General features: G+C 39.3%; 1 long non-coding RNA gene across 1 annotated transcript in view; it reads left to right on the top strand.

The window, feature by feature from the left end:
• The first annotated feature begins 1,563 nt into the window (after nt 1–1,563).
• Nucleotides 1,564–16,094, top strand: part of LOC102543713 (uncharacterized) — a 39,853-nt gene continuing 25,322 nt past the window's right edge. Inside the window, exons 1-2 of the long non-coding RNA XR_012070225.1 lie at nt 1,564–1,810; nt 9,492–9,626. This is a non-coding gene — a long non-coding RNA (uncharacterized lncRNA). The remainder of the gene's footprint in view (nt 1,811–9,491; nt 9,627–16,094) is intronic.

Genomic DNA, 16,094 nt, shown 5'->3' with positions numbered 1-16,094 from the left:
ATGAGTTTGTTCCCTATTTTTGTAGATGTAGAAGTTTTTATAACTTCACAGACATTTCAGTCTTGCAGAGAGAAAAATTTCTTTGCATTTTACTGAACTTGTCTGGTTAGTGCTATCGAATTTGTTCCAGGCCTGCAGAGGTGAATACACATCCAAACTTGAACCATTTGAATGTCTGCAAGAATTTAAAAGTCTAGAATGTCAGATCTGGACTATAAGTCTGGTAAATGACATCAGTGAATGGGACTCATGAAAGCTCCATTTGAGTGCAAAACCTTTCATAAGCCAAAAAGGCTTTGAAATTGTGGCAGAGCCAGAGACTTTTGTGCACCACAAATGGCCACAAACCCATGGGGACAACCACAGGCCTTCTGGAGTGCCAAGGGAAATCCATATGAGGAGTCCAGCACCCACAGTAATCCAACAAGTCCCTGTCTGCCAGAGCACCTTCACTGCTACTGTGCTGTTTTGAGCAAATGTCTTTTCCTCAGGTTCAAATTGGGTTGTTGTTATATTTTTGCATAGAAAAAAATGAAACAACTTCTTGTTCCCTTGGTGAAAGTAAAAACCTAACATTTTCTGATTTCTTTTGACATAGAAAAACATGAGCCTATGAATCTAACCTCATCTGTGATGGTCTGCAGCTGAAAGCAATCAGATCAGGGTCAGTCCCTTTGCAGCCATTGGCTGGGAGCCTGCATTTTACCCGGAATGCTGGAATGGCATGTGAAACATGTCACCCCAGCCACGCGTTCGCTGTGGGCTGGGAGGCGAGTCAGTCAGAATCTGCATTATGGAATGTATGTTCCAGATTCAAAACTAGGAGATCTTTTTTAATAGCCAGAGAATGTAGCCATAAATACGTCTATTAATGTGTTTATGCAAGAACATTTTTAAAGATTTTTTATTATAAACATTTACCCCCCAAAATTTAAATGTAAGAATAGTGGAATTAAAAGTCATAAATAATCTTAAAATCCTTCTAAACATTTTTTTCTCAAATGTAGGCATTTTCCCTTCCAAAAAGGAAAATTATTATTTCACATTTTTTGCTTTTTCCTTTTATTATATATTCCATATCAATAAATATAATTCTTTCAAATCTTTTTTAATGGCTATTTAACACTATATTGAACAGATATGTAAATAGTCCTAGGTTTGAGAAATTTAAAAATCTGTCATTACAATACCACTTCAAAGAATATTTTAGTGTTTTTATTTTTAGTCACTAATTTGGACTAAAAATTAACAAGTGTGCATTTCTTCATCTAAAACATTGGTAATTTTATGAATGAACTGTAAGGATTTTAAATAACTTTTCAGTAATTTCAACAAAGAAATTATCTTTAAGGCAAAATATATGATGGTTTGCAAAACTGTCTTTATTATATCTTCACTTTTACCAGTGTCATATGTGTGTGTGTTTGCACACATGCTTTAACTACCAGCAACATAAGAAAAATCTGTGTACTAAAAATGTGAAAATAGTTACCTGGTTTGTGTTTTCATTCTCCCAGTGTAGGTTTTGGATGACAAGCTTGTATTTGCAAAAGTACACACCCTGTGGGAATTGCTCTGTACATACGCTGAGATATTGCACATCAAATTGCCTCTGAAGCCCAATGATCTGAAAACCCGGCCCTCAGCCTTCGATAATTTCAGCTATTTTATGAAAGTCTTCCAAGTGAATGAAAGTCTCATCAAGCCAGAGCAAGAGTTTTTCACTGCTTTATTTGAGAAGAGCTGCGTGAATGACTTTTATATTCAAGATAGAGATATGTTCTTCAACCTAGCCACCGGAAGCCACGTTGTAAGTCTAAACCGAGTTTAGCTGCTGTCTTGGGGGTGATTTAGAACCTGCTGTTGAATTATCAGTGATTTGGTTTGGTTGGTTTGGTTTGGTTTTTTAAAGCTGCCCATAAAAGGGAAAAAAGAGAAAGAAAAGAAATATGCCTTCAGATTCCTGTTAGGATTCTAAAAGAGAATTCTAAAAGAGAGCGTGTGGTTTATACAGTGGCTGGTTAGTTACCCTGTATAAACCACACACTCTCTTTTAGAATCTTTTTAGGTTTACTTCATCCTTTCTCAGATCAAGTATCAGGTAAGGCACAACGTTAAAAAATTCGGGGTTAACAGGCTTGTGAGCTCCGGGATCTGCAAGGCAGCTCTCCCTCCCCATGGTGTAAGTCAAATGGCAAAGATGAAATAAAGCACCTCATGTCTCCTCCTGTGTTAACAGGAAAGGGCTAATCTTCTTGACCTTATTTCTTCCTGGGTAAAATGAAGATAATATGTCAGGAGGCTACGAGCTCATTTAGGGCAGGAACCATGTTGTTCACTGCTGAATCTCAGGCACCGGGAAGGCTGAGTTTAGATGAGTGAGTGAATGAATGAACTGTAGTTCCCCCAGAGTTACCGTGTGGGGCAGTGCGGATTAGCAGCTAAAAACATAGACTCGAGAGGGGAGGGTAGAGCTCAAGTGATGGAGCGCATACTTAGCCCGCACAGGGTCCTGGGTTCAGCCCCCAGCACCTCCTCTAAAATAGACAAATTATCCTAATTACCTCCCCACCCCCCACCAGAATTACCTTATTATCTCCCCGCCACCAAAAAAAAAAAAAAAACCAAACAAACAATAAAAAAGAGAAGCGGCCAAGAGCGTAGACGCAGGCTGGAACACCTCTGCTGGTTTTTCGCTGTCGACCTTGTAAAAGTCTTTTAGCCTCTGTGTTTATCAAGTTCCTCATCAATAAAATAGGGATAATAATAATACCCACCTCATAGAGTTGCTATGGGGATTAATGAATCTGTGTCAATGTTAGAACAGCCCTGGCTAATATTAAGTACTATGCATCTGTCAGCTCTTTTCATAATTACTGACAGATGTTATTATCAACCAAAGAAGTATTAGTTCTTTGTAAGAGTAATACATATTAGACCATTTCATTTATCATTTTCTGTAATTCAGGCTTTTTCCCTCTGAAATACCATTTTGTGTCTGTGCACTTGAAAGCCACAGGGCTTTCCAAAGTTCATCTGTCCGGGTTCTTGTCATGATGGCAATACTGCAGAGTGTTGACAATTTTTAGGGACTCCATCTGAGATGACAGTAACCCCTTAAATTCAGGAGCACTTCTCTAACTGATAACATCTCTCATGAAATGAAGTTTTTAAAATATAAGAGCTTCAGACGCTTAATGATTCCATAAATGCGAGGATGTTATATCTAAGCTCTTTAAATAAATCCTGTCATTGAAATAAAGGAAATACTATATTATAGCGCTCTATGACTTTGTTATCTTTGCTATCCATTTATCTTACTCTCTAAGACCAAAGAAAGCAAAGACTGAGATTGATCATTAGTACTATGAGGTACACGTATTTGTAGATGAAGACAATACTGAAATGCACTGTTTAAGATATTAAAATGGACACTAAACAGCTGCTTGATGCAAATGCATGAACAGAACAGGGAGCTGGGTGCAGGGAGCAGACACTGAGCTTCCTGGATCAGAGACCCAGCATAGCAGTCCAGCCCAGCAGTCCACCTGTTTTATATTTATGTCCCAGCAAAATTAGCAGTGAGAGTCTGAAATGAACTTTGGGGATGCTGGCAAACAGCTGTCATGATTACTAATGTGGGACACCAGAATTCTACAGTGTTTAGTTGGCATCTGTGCACAACCAGTGCTTTTCCACTAACGCCTGTTGTAATTGCTGGTCCCAGATCCAGGCTGAGGAATCATCTCATGTGGTGTTTGGGAGGGAGGTAAGTGGAGTCAGGACCCATGTTAAGGCTTGGTGGGCGATAATCTGGTTCTAGTACAGGAGAAAGGAAAGTAGGTCAGGTGGGAAGGAGAATGACTGGATTTAAATTTTGTTTCTTGAGTAAGCTAAATATATAACATCATGTCAAGTTTCTTTGTTGTTTATATTCCATGTGCTGTCACCGAATAACTACTGAATTGTGGGAGCAAAAAAGCCTGGGTTTCAGAATTGACCCTACCCCTAACCAGCCAGAGTCCAGTTTCCTCTGGGTGTCCAAGGAGGGGGCTGGACCGTCAGGTGTCCCTCCACTGCAGCAGTTTGGGCACTTGGGTGGCCTAGTGTTTTTTCTGTGGAAGACTGGCCCGGTTGTAGGATATTAAGCATCTGCAAGGCTCTCACCAGGTACCCACGGTGGTCCCAGGACTGTAAAATCCAAGCATTACTTTCCACCCACGTTTGCAAATGACCCTCAAGGGGTTAGTATTAATCCTGGGTGAGAATTATGAAAAATTATATAGTACCTCCATCCCTTCTTGCAAGTGAGGGCCCCTTATTTACAAATGACCACGAAGTGTTAGCACCACATTTTATCAACAGAACATGTGATCACGTGGTGACAGTGATGCTCACCTGTTTGCTTCTGCTTCCCAGTGCAACTTCAGCCTCAGTCAGAGGACCTCAGCTGCCCCAGCGAACAGGGCCTTCTGTACAGGGAATGGGCTCCTCCTCAAAGCATAGACGAAAAGCAGCCCTTAGATCTCATCAGGTGAGCTGTTGTGGAGAGCACTTCAGTGGGAAGGGCTCAGGGTTGCCCTCATGGCATCTGACGGTGACAGTCCTCCAAGAGTGTTACCAACCAGGAAGCTCACAGGAGCTCTGAGCTTTGTTGCCCCAAGTTTTTACTGGAGGCTTTATAACAAAGACATGATTTATTGGGTCACTACCGACATGGCTAACCCAAACCCTAACTGTAAGTCAAACCTTCCCTTAGCCCTAACCGCTGAGCCCCTTCCTCTCCTGGTGGTCACTCACTTGTCACAAAGCTCAAAGCCCCACTCCTCTAATCACATGGTTGGTGTCTCTGGCTGTCCAGTCCCCATCCTGAGTTATCCCATGAACTCAAGCCAACCAAGGGTCCACCATGAATAGCAAAGACATTCCTATCTTGGGAAATTTCAAGGCTTTAGTGGTTGCCGTCCAGGAACTGGGACCAAAGACCTACCAAATTCTACATTAAACAGGAGGAAATGTTAGGTTTCACTTAAATTATAAAATAGAGAGAAATTCTCACTGCTTTGCTGTATCTGCAGTTCGACACCGTTTCACTACACCACGTGACTGTAATGTCGCGCTCAGCATGTGTCTTCTCAGAGCACCAGTGCCGGCTGCTCCCCACGAACTTATGCTGTTTGGGCAAGGCTGCTGGGGGGAGGGAGGCCAAGGACAACCTAGCAAACAAAAATGATCGGGAGAATAAGGAAACAATGTCAGATTGAAATGAAGGAAATAACACAGTGTTGAGATGGGAGACTTGGGTGAAAGTGAGTCAAGAAAGCTGTCTTTGAGTAGGTTACATGTGAGCTGAGATGGTGATAAGGAGGCTGGACTTTGAGGCTCTGGGAAAAGTCACCCCAGGAATAGAGGCAGCTTGTCCATTGGCCCCAAGGCACAAATGTGCTTAGCAGGTTTGAGGAGATACTGGAGCCAGCGTTGGTGAGAGTGATGAGACGCGAGGTTTAGAAGGGCATCAGGAGCATGGAAAGGAGTGTAGGATCTAAGTGCAGTGAGAAGCAGTCATGATAGTTTAAACACTAAAGTAATTTTCTCTCACTTATATTTTGCAAAGATAATGTGGAGAATGAATTGCAGGGACCCAGGAAGCAGGGAGGCCTGGTCGAAGGCTCTTGGATTGGGCCAGATGAGAGATGGTTGGAGCCAGGGAAGAATGCGTTTGGGGAGTGGAGCTGACAGGATGCAGTTATGGGCTGTCTGTGGATGGTGAGGAGAAGAGGAGGGTCAAGGTAGCCCCACGTCGGCCTGGAGCCAGGTGCCTGTTCTTTCTAATCTCAGTGCCCCATGCAGGTGCCCACCTAATTGGGCAAACTTCTTAACCTTCAAATTGAGGGTTTTAAAACACGGAAGTTTTTTTGTTTCACATTTTATGGAAAGATTCAAACATGTACAGAAGTAGAGAGAACAGCACAGCCAGCCTGCTTGTATCAGCCACCCAGCTCCAAGATAATAAACTCAGAGTCACTGTTGTTGCATCTTTCATCTCCACCTCCTCCCCTCCCCTACTACGGGATCATTTTGAAGACGATCCTACATAGCTTAACCTTTCATCAGTGAAATGACAAGGTCTCTTTCAAATACAATTGGAATATTCCTTTTTTTTTTTAGGGTTAGAAAATAATTCCCTGATTGTCACAAAAATACACTTTTAAGTAGTTTTGGGGTTGAAATCAGGATCCAGACTAGGTTCAGACATTGCAGCCAGCATATCCCTCAAGTGGGTTCTAATCTATAATTTTCCTGTTTCTCATTTTCCTTGAAATTGCTGAGGGGTTTCTCAATTTCCTGTTTGGCTGATTTCATTCTCCCCTGTGGAGTTAGACTTGTTTCTCCATCCTATGTATTTGCTTTAGCTAATTGATTTGATCCTCCCATAAAACCTTGATCTGATTGAGGTTCAACTGTGTGCAAGAATATTTGTGTGAAGTTTTGTACTCCTGTCATAAGGTACATAATGTCCAGTTGACTCTCTTTTTTGTGATGACAGCAGTCAATAATGACTGTCACCCGAGATCATTATTTCATAAGGGATTTTATTTCATGTGGTCATACTCTAATTTCTTTCCTCAATTATCAGCAGGATCACAGTCATGAAGAGGCACTTTCTCATTAACCCGGGTTATCCTGTAGAACACAGTTTTAAAAGAGGATGCTTGTACATATGTAAATATTTAAAGTTGATACATTTTTCTTTTCTTTTTAATTTTTTTTTCTAATGGAGGTACTAAAGATTGAATCTAGGACATTATGCATGCTGAGCACACACTCTGCACTGAGTGTACCCCATCCCCCTTGATATTCATATTTATACTATATTTTCCTTCTGTTATTTTTGTTTTATGTTATACAGTATTTGATGGCAGGGCAATGAGTTTGACAGCTCTTTAATCATTCTTTATGGGCTTTTCGGGTTTGTGTGTGTGTGTTTGTGTTTGTAAAGAAAACAATTTTCCCACTATTTTAAGTATGTTTTGCTAAGGAAAATATGTTGATCTGTTCCCTGCCCCTGGTACATGTGTTCCCTTTGTTGCTTCCCACTAGTGGCCCCTTGAGCTCTGTGACAAGACTAGCATGTCGTTAATCCAGGTTGAAGGAGATCTGAAGAGATTTATTCAAGGAGATGAAATTTGTAGACAATGTATTGGAAAGTGTTGAGAAAGTTATTCATTAGGAGAAGGTCTGAGGTTGAATTGTTAAGTGCACAGAAATCTAAGCTATGAACCACCAGGACAATTTTTAACTCCAGGAAACACAAAGTAGGGAAGAAAAAAGTAAGCCTAGCAGACAACTTGCTACAGCTGTGAACAGTCTGTACAGGGTCCTAATAATGTAAAGCAAGGCTACTGATCTGATCAAAATTATAATGAAATTGTATCAAAAGGTTGGAAGAATGAAGGTTTGGGTGTGTAGATGAGATGGGGTTTGAAAGAGAGCTTAATCCTCATTTTCCAAAATAGATAGTTAAATAGGTGATACATAAAGCTGAAAAAGTCAGTAGGCTGCGTTACAAGGATTTTACTCAGAGAAAGGGAGTAATTATTCCACGAGTCAGCAGTAGGAGCTGAACGTGGTTGCTTCTGGCCAGGAAATGGGGCGGTGGCTGGGAACTGCTCCTTTTTACAATTGGTGTTCGAGAACTGTTTGTCTCTTTAATGAATGTATGGTATAACTTTGATAAAAAGAAATCAAAGCTGAATTTTGAAAAATTGATGTTAAGAATTGGGGTGTTTTTGACAGAGATAACAATCAGACAAAACTACATTTGAAGGGATCCTCATTATTCCTAGCCTTTCAGCAAGGACTAGGAGGCAGACATCTGTTTAAGGTTCAAAAATTCTTTCTGACCTTCTTGCCGACATGTAACCTTTGGAAGTAATGAACTCCCCGTCACTGTAAATATGCAGGCAGAGGCTGCCTGCCCAGGTCTCTAACTGTAGCAGGTTGTGTTTACCATTGGCCAGTTGGAGCAGGCAACATCTAACATTCTTTAAGTTTTGAATGTGGCATTTTCAGGACGGATAGTTGATAAGAATGTATTACAGAAAGCTTAACAAGAAAGAGTCCAAGACATCTCAAACCTATTGCCAGGGTTTTCTCTGCCAGACACCATCTTGAGCCTGCCATCCATGAGCCAGGCCACAAAGCCCAATCACATGAGAATGAACACACTTTGTCCCTCCTATCTGATTTGGCATCGGGCTCAGCCCTTTTCCCCATGGAATGGTCCACGCCCAGGTCTCTGACGATGGAGCTGGTCCCACAGCAGCCCTGTGAGCGCTTGTCCAGCCCAAAGGGGTACCTGCGTGAAATTTCCCAGGACTGCAGGCTGTTCTCAGAGCTGAGTCCCCCCTAGGCTAAACCCACGGAGCTCATCTCAGCTCTAGACCAAGCCGGAAGCCTCAGAGGGAACTCAGAGCTGAGGAAATCCACAGGTTTTACCCAGCACTCTCGAGTCAGCAGTGAGCCAGTTGAGGGAAGTATCAGCAACAGCAAGACACACCTGAGCCGCTGTCTCATTGTTCCGCCTCATCTCTAAATCCTCTGTGTCTGCCTGTCGGTGTCTGTCGCTCTTTCAGGACCAGCCTGGCACCACATCATGCCCTGCCTCCTTTCTTCTAATCTTGCCTCCCTGGCCTATTCCATCTACTCCAGATTAACTGAGAAACACTGAAGAGTTTTTAAATCCTAGGAACAGACGTGCTTGATACAAAGAATACAGGGCAGTACCTTCCTCAGTCACATCCCTCCTAACCTCTCCCATTCGCACAATGAGTTTTATAAATATTTTGCCAGAGAGACATTGCACTCCCAGTGGTTATCATTATCAGCCATTTCCTTATTATCTGTGGTTTATGATGCATTTGCTCCAGGGAAGTTCCCGAGGTAAGGCAGGAGCAAATGACTGAGCCAGTTGTTGATGTCCACTTGTGTCAAGCCTGTTAAGAATGATTTTTGGGGGGATTTGTTGAATGTGCCAGACTGTTCAGTGAGTGGTGATGATCCCCTGCATCTGCTCCAGAGTTGGCCTCGTCCCCTCCTTTTCTCTGTTCTCATTTATCTCTCTTCAGCAGGTGAACCAGTGATCTCTACTTCTATGATACGTAAAATACTTCTTATTTCACGGTAGAATTTGGGGCCTGCTATGGAAACGCATATGTTTTAAGTGTGAATTGAGTCAGAGGTTTAAGCTTAAAACACCCTTGATTTAGAATCAGAAATTAATATGATGGAGGGAGGGTATAGCTCAGTGGTAGAGTGCGTGCCTAGCATGCATGAAGTCCTGGGTTCAATCCCCAATGCCTCCATTTAAAAAACAAATATATAAGCCTAATTATGCCCCCTAAAAAACAAAGAAAAAAGAAATTAACATGAGGATGAAGCTACAGAGTGATTATGTGTGTCTTCTGAAACTACCTTCTGTCTTTCTGCAGGAAATTCTACGGAGAGAAGGTCAGAATCTTCTTTGCTTGGCTGGGCTATTACACTCAGATGCTCCTCCTGGCAGCAGTCGTGCGGGTGACTTGCTTTCTGTATGGATATTTTAATCAAAATAACTGTACCTGGAGGTAACTTCTCTTTATTCCTTGTTACTGAGCTTACTTAACTTAGAATGACATTCTCCAGGAACATCCATGTTGCTGCAAATGGCCCTATATTGTCAGTATTTATAGCCTAGTAGTATTCCATTGTATTAATATACCACTTCTTTAGCCAGTCATCCATTGATGGACATTTAGGCTGTCTCCATATCTTGGCTATTGTAAATAGTGCTGCTATGAACATTGGGGTCCAGGTGTCATCCTGAAGTAGGGTTCCTTCAGGATATATACCCAGGAGTGGGATTCCTGGGTCATATGGCAAGTCAATTCCTAGTCCTTTTGAGGAAACTCAATACTGTTTTCCACAGTGGCTGAACCAAACTTCATTCCCACCAGAAGTGTAGGAGTTTCCCCTTTCTCCACAGCCTCTCCAGCGTTTGTCATTTGTGAATTTTTGAATGATGGCCATTCTGACTGGTTTGAGGTGATACCTCATTGTAGTTTTGATTTGCATTTCTCTGATAATTAGTGATACTGAGCATTTTTTCATGTGCCCATTGATCATTTGTATGTCTTCCTTGGAGAATTGCTTGTTTAGGTCTTCTGCCCATTTTGGGAATGGGTTATTTGGTTGTTTCTTATTAAGTCATTTGAGCTGCTTATATATTCTGGAGATCAAGCCTTTGTCAGTTTCATTAGCAAAAATGTTCTCCCATACTCTAGGTTGTCTTTTTGTTTTACTTATGGTGTCCTTTGCTGTGCAGAAGCTTGTAAGTTTCATTAGGTCCCATTTGTTTATTCTTGCTTTTATTTCTATTGCTTGGGTAGACTGCCCTAGGGGAGCATTTCTGACATGTATGTCAGATATTTTGGCTGTATTTTCTTCTAGGAGGTTAATTGTATCTTGTTTTATGTTTATCTTGCTGAAGAGACTGTCTTTATTCCATTGTATATTCTTGCCTCCTTTGTTGAAGATTAGTTGACCAAAAGTTTGTGGGTTCATTTCTGGGCTCTCTAATCTGTTCCATTGGTCTATATGTCTGTTTTTGTACCAATACCATGCTGTCTTGATGACCGTAACTCTATAGTATTGTCTCAAGTCTGGGAGAGTTATTCCTCCAGCCTCTTTCTTTTTTTCTTCAGTAATACCCTGGAAATTCTATGTCTCTGATGGTTCCATATAAATTTTATTGTGATTTGTTCTAGTTCTATGAAATATGTCCTGGGTAATTTGATAGGGATTGCATTAAATCTTTAGATTGCCTTGGGCAGTGTGACCATTTTAAGAATATTGATTCTTGCAATCCAAGAGCATGGGATACCTTTCCATTTCTTAAAATCTTTAATTTCCTTCACCAATGGTTTATAGTTTTCTGTGTATAATTCTCTCACCTCTGTGGTTAGATTTATTCCTAGATATTTTATTACTTTGGGTGCTATTTTAAAGTGGATTGTTTCTTTACTTTCTTTTTCTGTTGATTCATCATTAGTGTAAAGAAATGCAACTGATTTTTGAAGATTAATCTTGTAACCTGCTACTTTGCTAAATTCTTCAATCAGCTTTAGTAGTTTTTGTGTGGTCCTTTTAGGGTTTTCTATATATAGTATCGTGTCATCTGCATATAGTGACACTTTTACCTCTTCTTTTCCAATTTAGACCCCTTTTACTTCTCTTACTTGCCTGATTGTTGTGGACAGGACTTCCATGTATATGAGGAATAGGAGTGGTGATAGTGGGCATCCTTGTCTTGTCCCAGATTTTAGTGGGAAGCTTTTGAGTTTTTCACCGTTTAGTGCTATGCTGGCTGTAGGTTTGTCATATATAGCTTTCATGATGTTGAGTTATGTTCCCTCAATACCCACTTTGGTGAGAATTTTTATCATAAATGGGTGTTGAATTTTATCAAAAGCTTTTATGCATCTATTGAGATGATCATGTGGTTTTTGTCCTTTCTCTTGTTGACGTGAAGTATTACATTGATTGATTTGCATATGGTGAACCACCCTTGTGTCTCTGAGATGAACCCCATTTGAGCATGATGTATAATCTTTTTTATGTGCTGTTGGATTCTATTTGCTAGTATTTTGGTAAGGACTTTTTGCATCTGTGTTCATCAGTGATATTGGTCTGTAATTCTCTTTTTTGGTGGTGTCTTTGCCTGGTTTGGGTATCAGGGTGATGGTGGCTTCATAGAATGAGTTTGGGAATATTCCTTCTTTTCAATTCTGGAAGAGTTTGAGAAGGACTGGTATGTATTCTTCTTTGTATGTGTGGTAGAATTCCCTGGTGAAGCTGTCCAATCCTGGACTTTTATTTCTAGGGAGGTTTTTTATATTGTTAATTCAATTTCAATCCTAGTGATCAGTTTGTTCAAGTGGTCAGTTTCTTCTTGATTTAGTCTTGGTGGACTGTATGTTTCCAGAAACTTGTCCGTCTTCTCTAGGTTATCCATGTTTTTTCATGTAGTTTTTCATGATATCCTCATAAGATATTCTGTATTTCTATGTTATTTGCTGTAATTTCTCCTTCTTATTTTGCAAATTTGTGCTCTCTCTTTTTTCTTTGTGAGTTTGGCCAGAGGTTTGTCGATTTTATTTATTCTTTCAAAAATCTAGCTTTTGGTTTCATTGATTATTTTCTTTATTTTTTTGTCTCTATTTTATTTATGTCCTCCTTGATCTTTTTTATTTTCTTCCTTCTGCTGACTTTGGGTGTTTTTGCTCTTCTATTTCTAGTTCCTTTAGCTGGTGGGTTAGATTGTTTATTTGATATTGTTCTTCTTTTTTGAGGAAAGCCTGTATCACCCTAAACTTTCCTCTTAGCACTGCTTTTGCTGCCTCCCATAATTTTTGTGTGGTTGCGTTTTCATTTTCATTTGTCTCAAGGTATTTAATTTCAACTTTGAATTCATCATTGACCCATTGGCTTTTTAATATCATGTTGTTTAATCTCTATGCTTTCCTTTTTTTTCTCCTTTGTTTTTCTGTAGTTGATTTCTAGTTTCAATGGCATTGTGGTCAGTAAAAATGCTTGAGATAATTTCTACCTTCTTAAAATTGTTGAGGGTTCTTTTGTGACCAAGTACATGGTCAATCCTAGAAAATGTTCCATGTGCACTTGAAAAGAATGTATATCCTATTTTGGGGGGTTGTAATGCTCTGAAAATATCCACTAAATCTAATTTTTCTCTTGTATCATTTAATTTCTCTGTTGCCTTCTTTATTTTCTGTCTGGAAGACCTGTCTAGTGATGTTAATGTGGTGTTTAAATTTCTGACAATGATTGTATTCCCATCAATCTCCCCCTTTATCTCTGTTAGTAGTTGTTTTATGTACTTAGGTGTTCATGTTGGATGCATATATATTAATGATTGTAATATTCTCATCTTGTATTGCTCCTTTAATTATTATAAAATGTCTTTATTTATCTTTCTTTGTGGCCCTTGTTTTAAAGTCTATTTTGTCTGAAATCAGAACTGCTACACCTGCTTTTTTGGCATTTCCATTTTCATGGAATATCCTTTTCCGTCCATTCACTCTCAATCTATATGTGTCCTTCTCCCTAAAGTGTGTCTCTTGTATGCAGTGTATTGAAGGTTCTTGCTTTATTATCCAATCTGCCACTCTGTCTTTTCACTGGAGCAGTTAGTCCATTAACATTTAGAGTAGTTAATGATAGATGAGTGTTTATTGTTATTTTGAACTTATTTTTGCAGTTGATTTGGTATTTCTTCTTTGTTCATTTCTTCTTCCTTTTGTGGTATGGTAATTTTCCTTTCTATTATCTTGGATTGTATTTAGTTTCTGTGACTCACTTGTAAGTTTTTGGCTTGTAGTTACACTTTTTTGTAAGTCTGTTAACCAATTACTGTAACTGTGTGTACTAAACAGATAGTAATATAATCTCAAACCCATCCTACCGAGAACAAAAAATTTTAAAAAAAGAAGAAACAAAATAATACTCTTTATTTTCTTGCTTCCCTCCCCCACTCAATGATTTAGATGTCTTCTTTTACAATTTCATTTTTATTCTATTTGTAATTCATGGTAGTTATCACCTTTCCAGTTATGAGTTCTCATTTCTGTAGCATCGTGCTTCTTTTCTATTTAGAATAGACCTTTCAATATTTCTTTTAGCATGGGTTTAGTGTTGCTAAAGTCTTTTAGTTTTTGCTTCTCTGTGAAATTCTTTATCTCTCCTTCTATTCTAAAGAATAGCCTTGCTGGAGAAAGTATCCTAGGCTGCATCTTTTTTTTTCATACAGGACTTTGAATATATCTTGCCACTCCCTTCTGGCCTGTAGTGTTTCTGTAGAGAAATCAGCTGAGAGCCTTCTCTTGTAAATCACTCTTTGTTTTTCTCTTCCTGCTTTTAGGATCATTTCTTTATCCCTCAGTCTGGCCATCTTGATTATGTTATGTCTTGGTGTAGGTCTTTTTGGGCTCTTCCGGTTTGGGAACCTCTGAGCCTCCTGTACTTGGGTGTCTGATTCCTCCTTTAGGTTTGGGAAGTTTTCAGTCATGATTTCTTTAAATACCTTTTCCATCCCCTTTGTTCTTTCTTCCCCTTCTGGAACCCCTATTATACATAGATTGGCATGCTTTATATTATCCCATAGGTTCCTTATATTGTTTTCATTGTTTTTTATTTGTTTTTCTCTCAACTGTTCTGATTGGGTGCTTTCTGTTGTCCTGTATTCTAGGTCACTTATTCATTCCTCTGTATTATCTAGCCTGCTTTGTACAGCCTTTAGGTCAGATCTCATTTCAGCCAATGAATTTATGAATTCTACTTGGTTCTTCTTTATAGGTTCTATTTTGTTTTTGACATATTTTATGTCTCTAAACACTATCTCTTTTAGTTCCTTCAGTAATTTGATCACTTCTTTTTTGAAATCTTGATCTAGCATGCCATCAATATCTATTTCATTGATGGTTCTTTCAGGGGATTTCTCTTGCTCTTTTAATTGGGAGTACTGCTTCTGTTTCTTCATACTGCTCATATTTCTCTGGCACTGTGGCTTAAGGAGTATCAGTTATCTATTGTGGTCCTTAAAGGAGTTTATTTATCTATCTGAAGCCTATGTGGGAGTAAAACTTTAAAATGAGAGAGAGAGAATTTTAAAAGAATGGAGGAAAAGAAGGTTTGAAAACAGTGTATAATCAATAATAGAAGAGCAAATTGAAGCAGATTAGGAATTGAGTTGAGATGTCTTTTAAAAACCTTGATAAAAAGAAGAAAAAAATCAAAACACAATATTTGAAATCTGTGAATAATCAATAACAGATCAAAACCAAGAGTATTAAAAATGAAATGAGAACTGTAAACATATAGAACTGTTTAAAAAGTAAAGATTGGAAAGGTAATAGAAAACAAAACAGACATAAAAAGATTTAAAAAACAAAGATGGTTTCTCCTAGAGACTGTGCACTCTTAATGGTTTTATTGAGAGGTCTTTGTGTCTTCGCCCTGTTTCATGAACTCAGCTTGCTCTGTTGGCCCCCTCATCTGTGCTGCTCACAGTGTCTGTCGGCAAGAAGATCATGCCCCTCCAACACTGGGTCAGGTGCTGCTCTCCTTCACGGTGGGCGGGTGGGTCTCTCCCACTCTGGATGCCGCAGTCAGTGCTGTGCCAGTTGCTCCATAGGTGGGCTCAGCTTCAAGAATAACAGGTTTATGGAGATATAATTCACATACCATAAAATGCAGCCTTTGAAAGTGTGCATTAGGGTTTTAAGTACATTTCAGGGTTGTGTAGCGATCACTCCCAAAAGGAACCAGTACCCTTTAGTAAGTCACTCCCTAACCTTCCTTTCCTTTAGCCCCTAGCAGCCACCACTCTACTTTCTGCCTCTACGGATTTGCCTGTTCTGGGCATTTCATATAATTAGAACCATACAGTATTCTGCCTTTTTTGATTGTCGTCTTTCATTTAGTGTGACGTTGTCAAGGCTCATCAATGGTGTAGCATATATCAGTACCCAAATTCCTTTTTGTGTTCAAATAATATGCCATCGGTATAAGTACACCACATTGCTTATCCATCCATCAGTTGATGATGAATAATTCTGCTGTAAATGATCATGGGCAAGTTTTTGTATGAACTCATATTTTCAGTTCTCTTGAGGATATATCAAAAATGGAATTGCTGGGATGTATTCTACTTTTAACATTTTGAGGAATTGCTAAAGTAGTTCTTGAAGTGACTGCACCATTTTATATTTCCAGTAGTAATGTATGAGGAGTCCAGTTTCTCCACATCCTCATCAACACTTTTTATTACCAGGTTTATAGATACATATTTATATTTCATATATCATATATATTTGTCATCCTAGTTGGTATGAAGTGGCATGTCATTGTGCTTTAGATTTCTGTTTCCCCAATGCCTACTGATGTTGAACACCTTTTTATGTGCTTATTTCCTATTCGTATGTCTTCTTTGGGGAAACATCTATTCAAATTCTTTGCCCATTTTAATTGTATTTGTCTTT

Source organism: Vicugna pacos, unplaced genomic scaffold (assembly GCF_048564905.1).
Source record: "Vicugna pacos unplaced genomic scaffold, VicPac4 scaffold_77, whole genome shotgun sequence".
In the NCBI taxonomy this organism is placed as follows: domain Eukaryota; kingdom Metazoa; phylum Chordata; class Mammalia; order Artiodactyla; family Camelidae; genus Vicugna; species Vicugna pacos.
The sequence above is the reverse complement of the archived record's forward strand: the minus strand, read 5'-3'. Positions and strand labels throughout refer to the sequence as shown.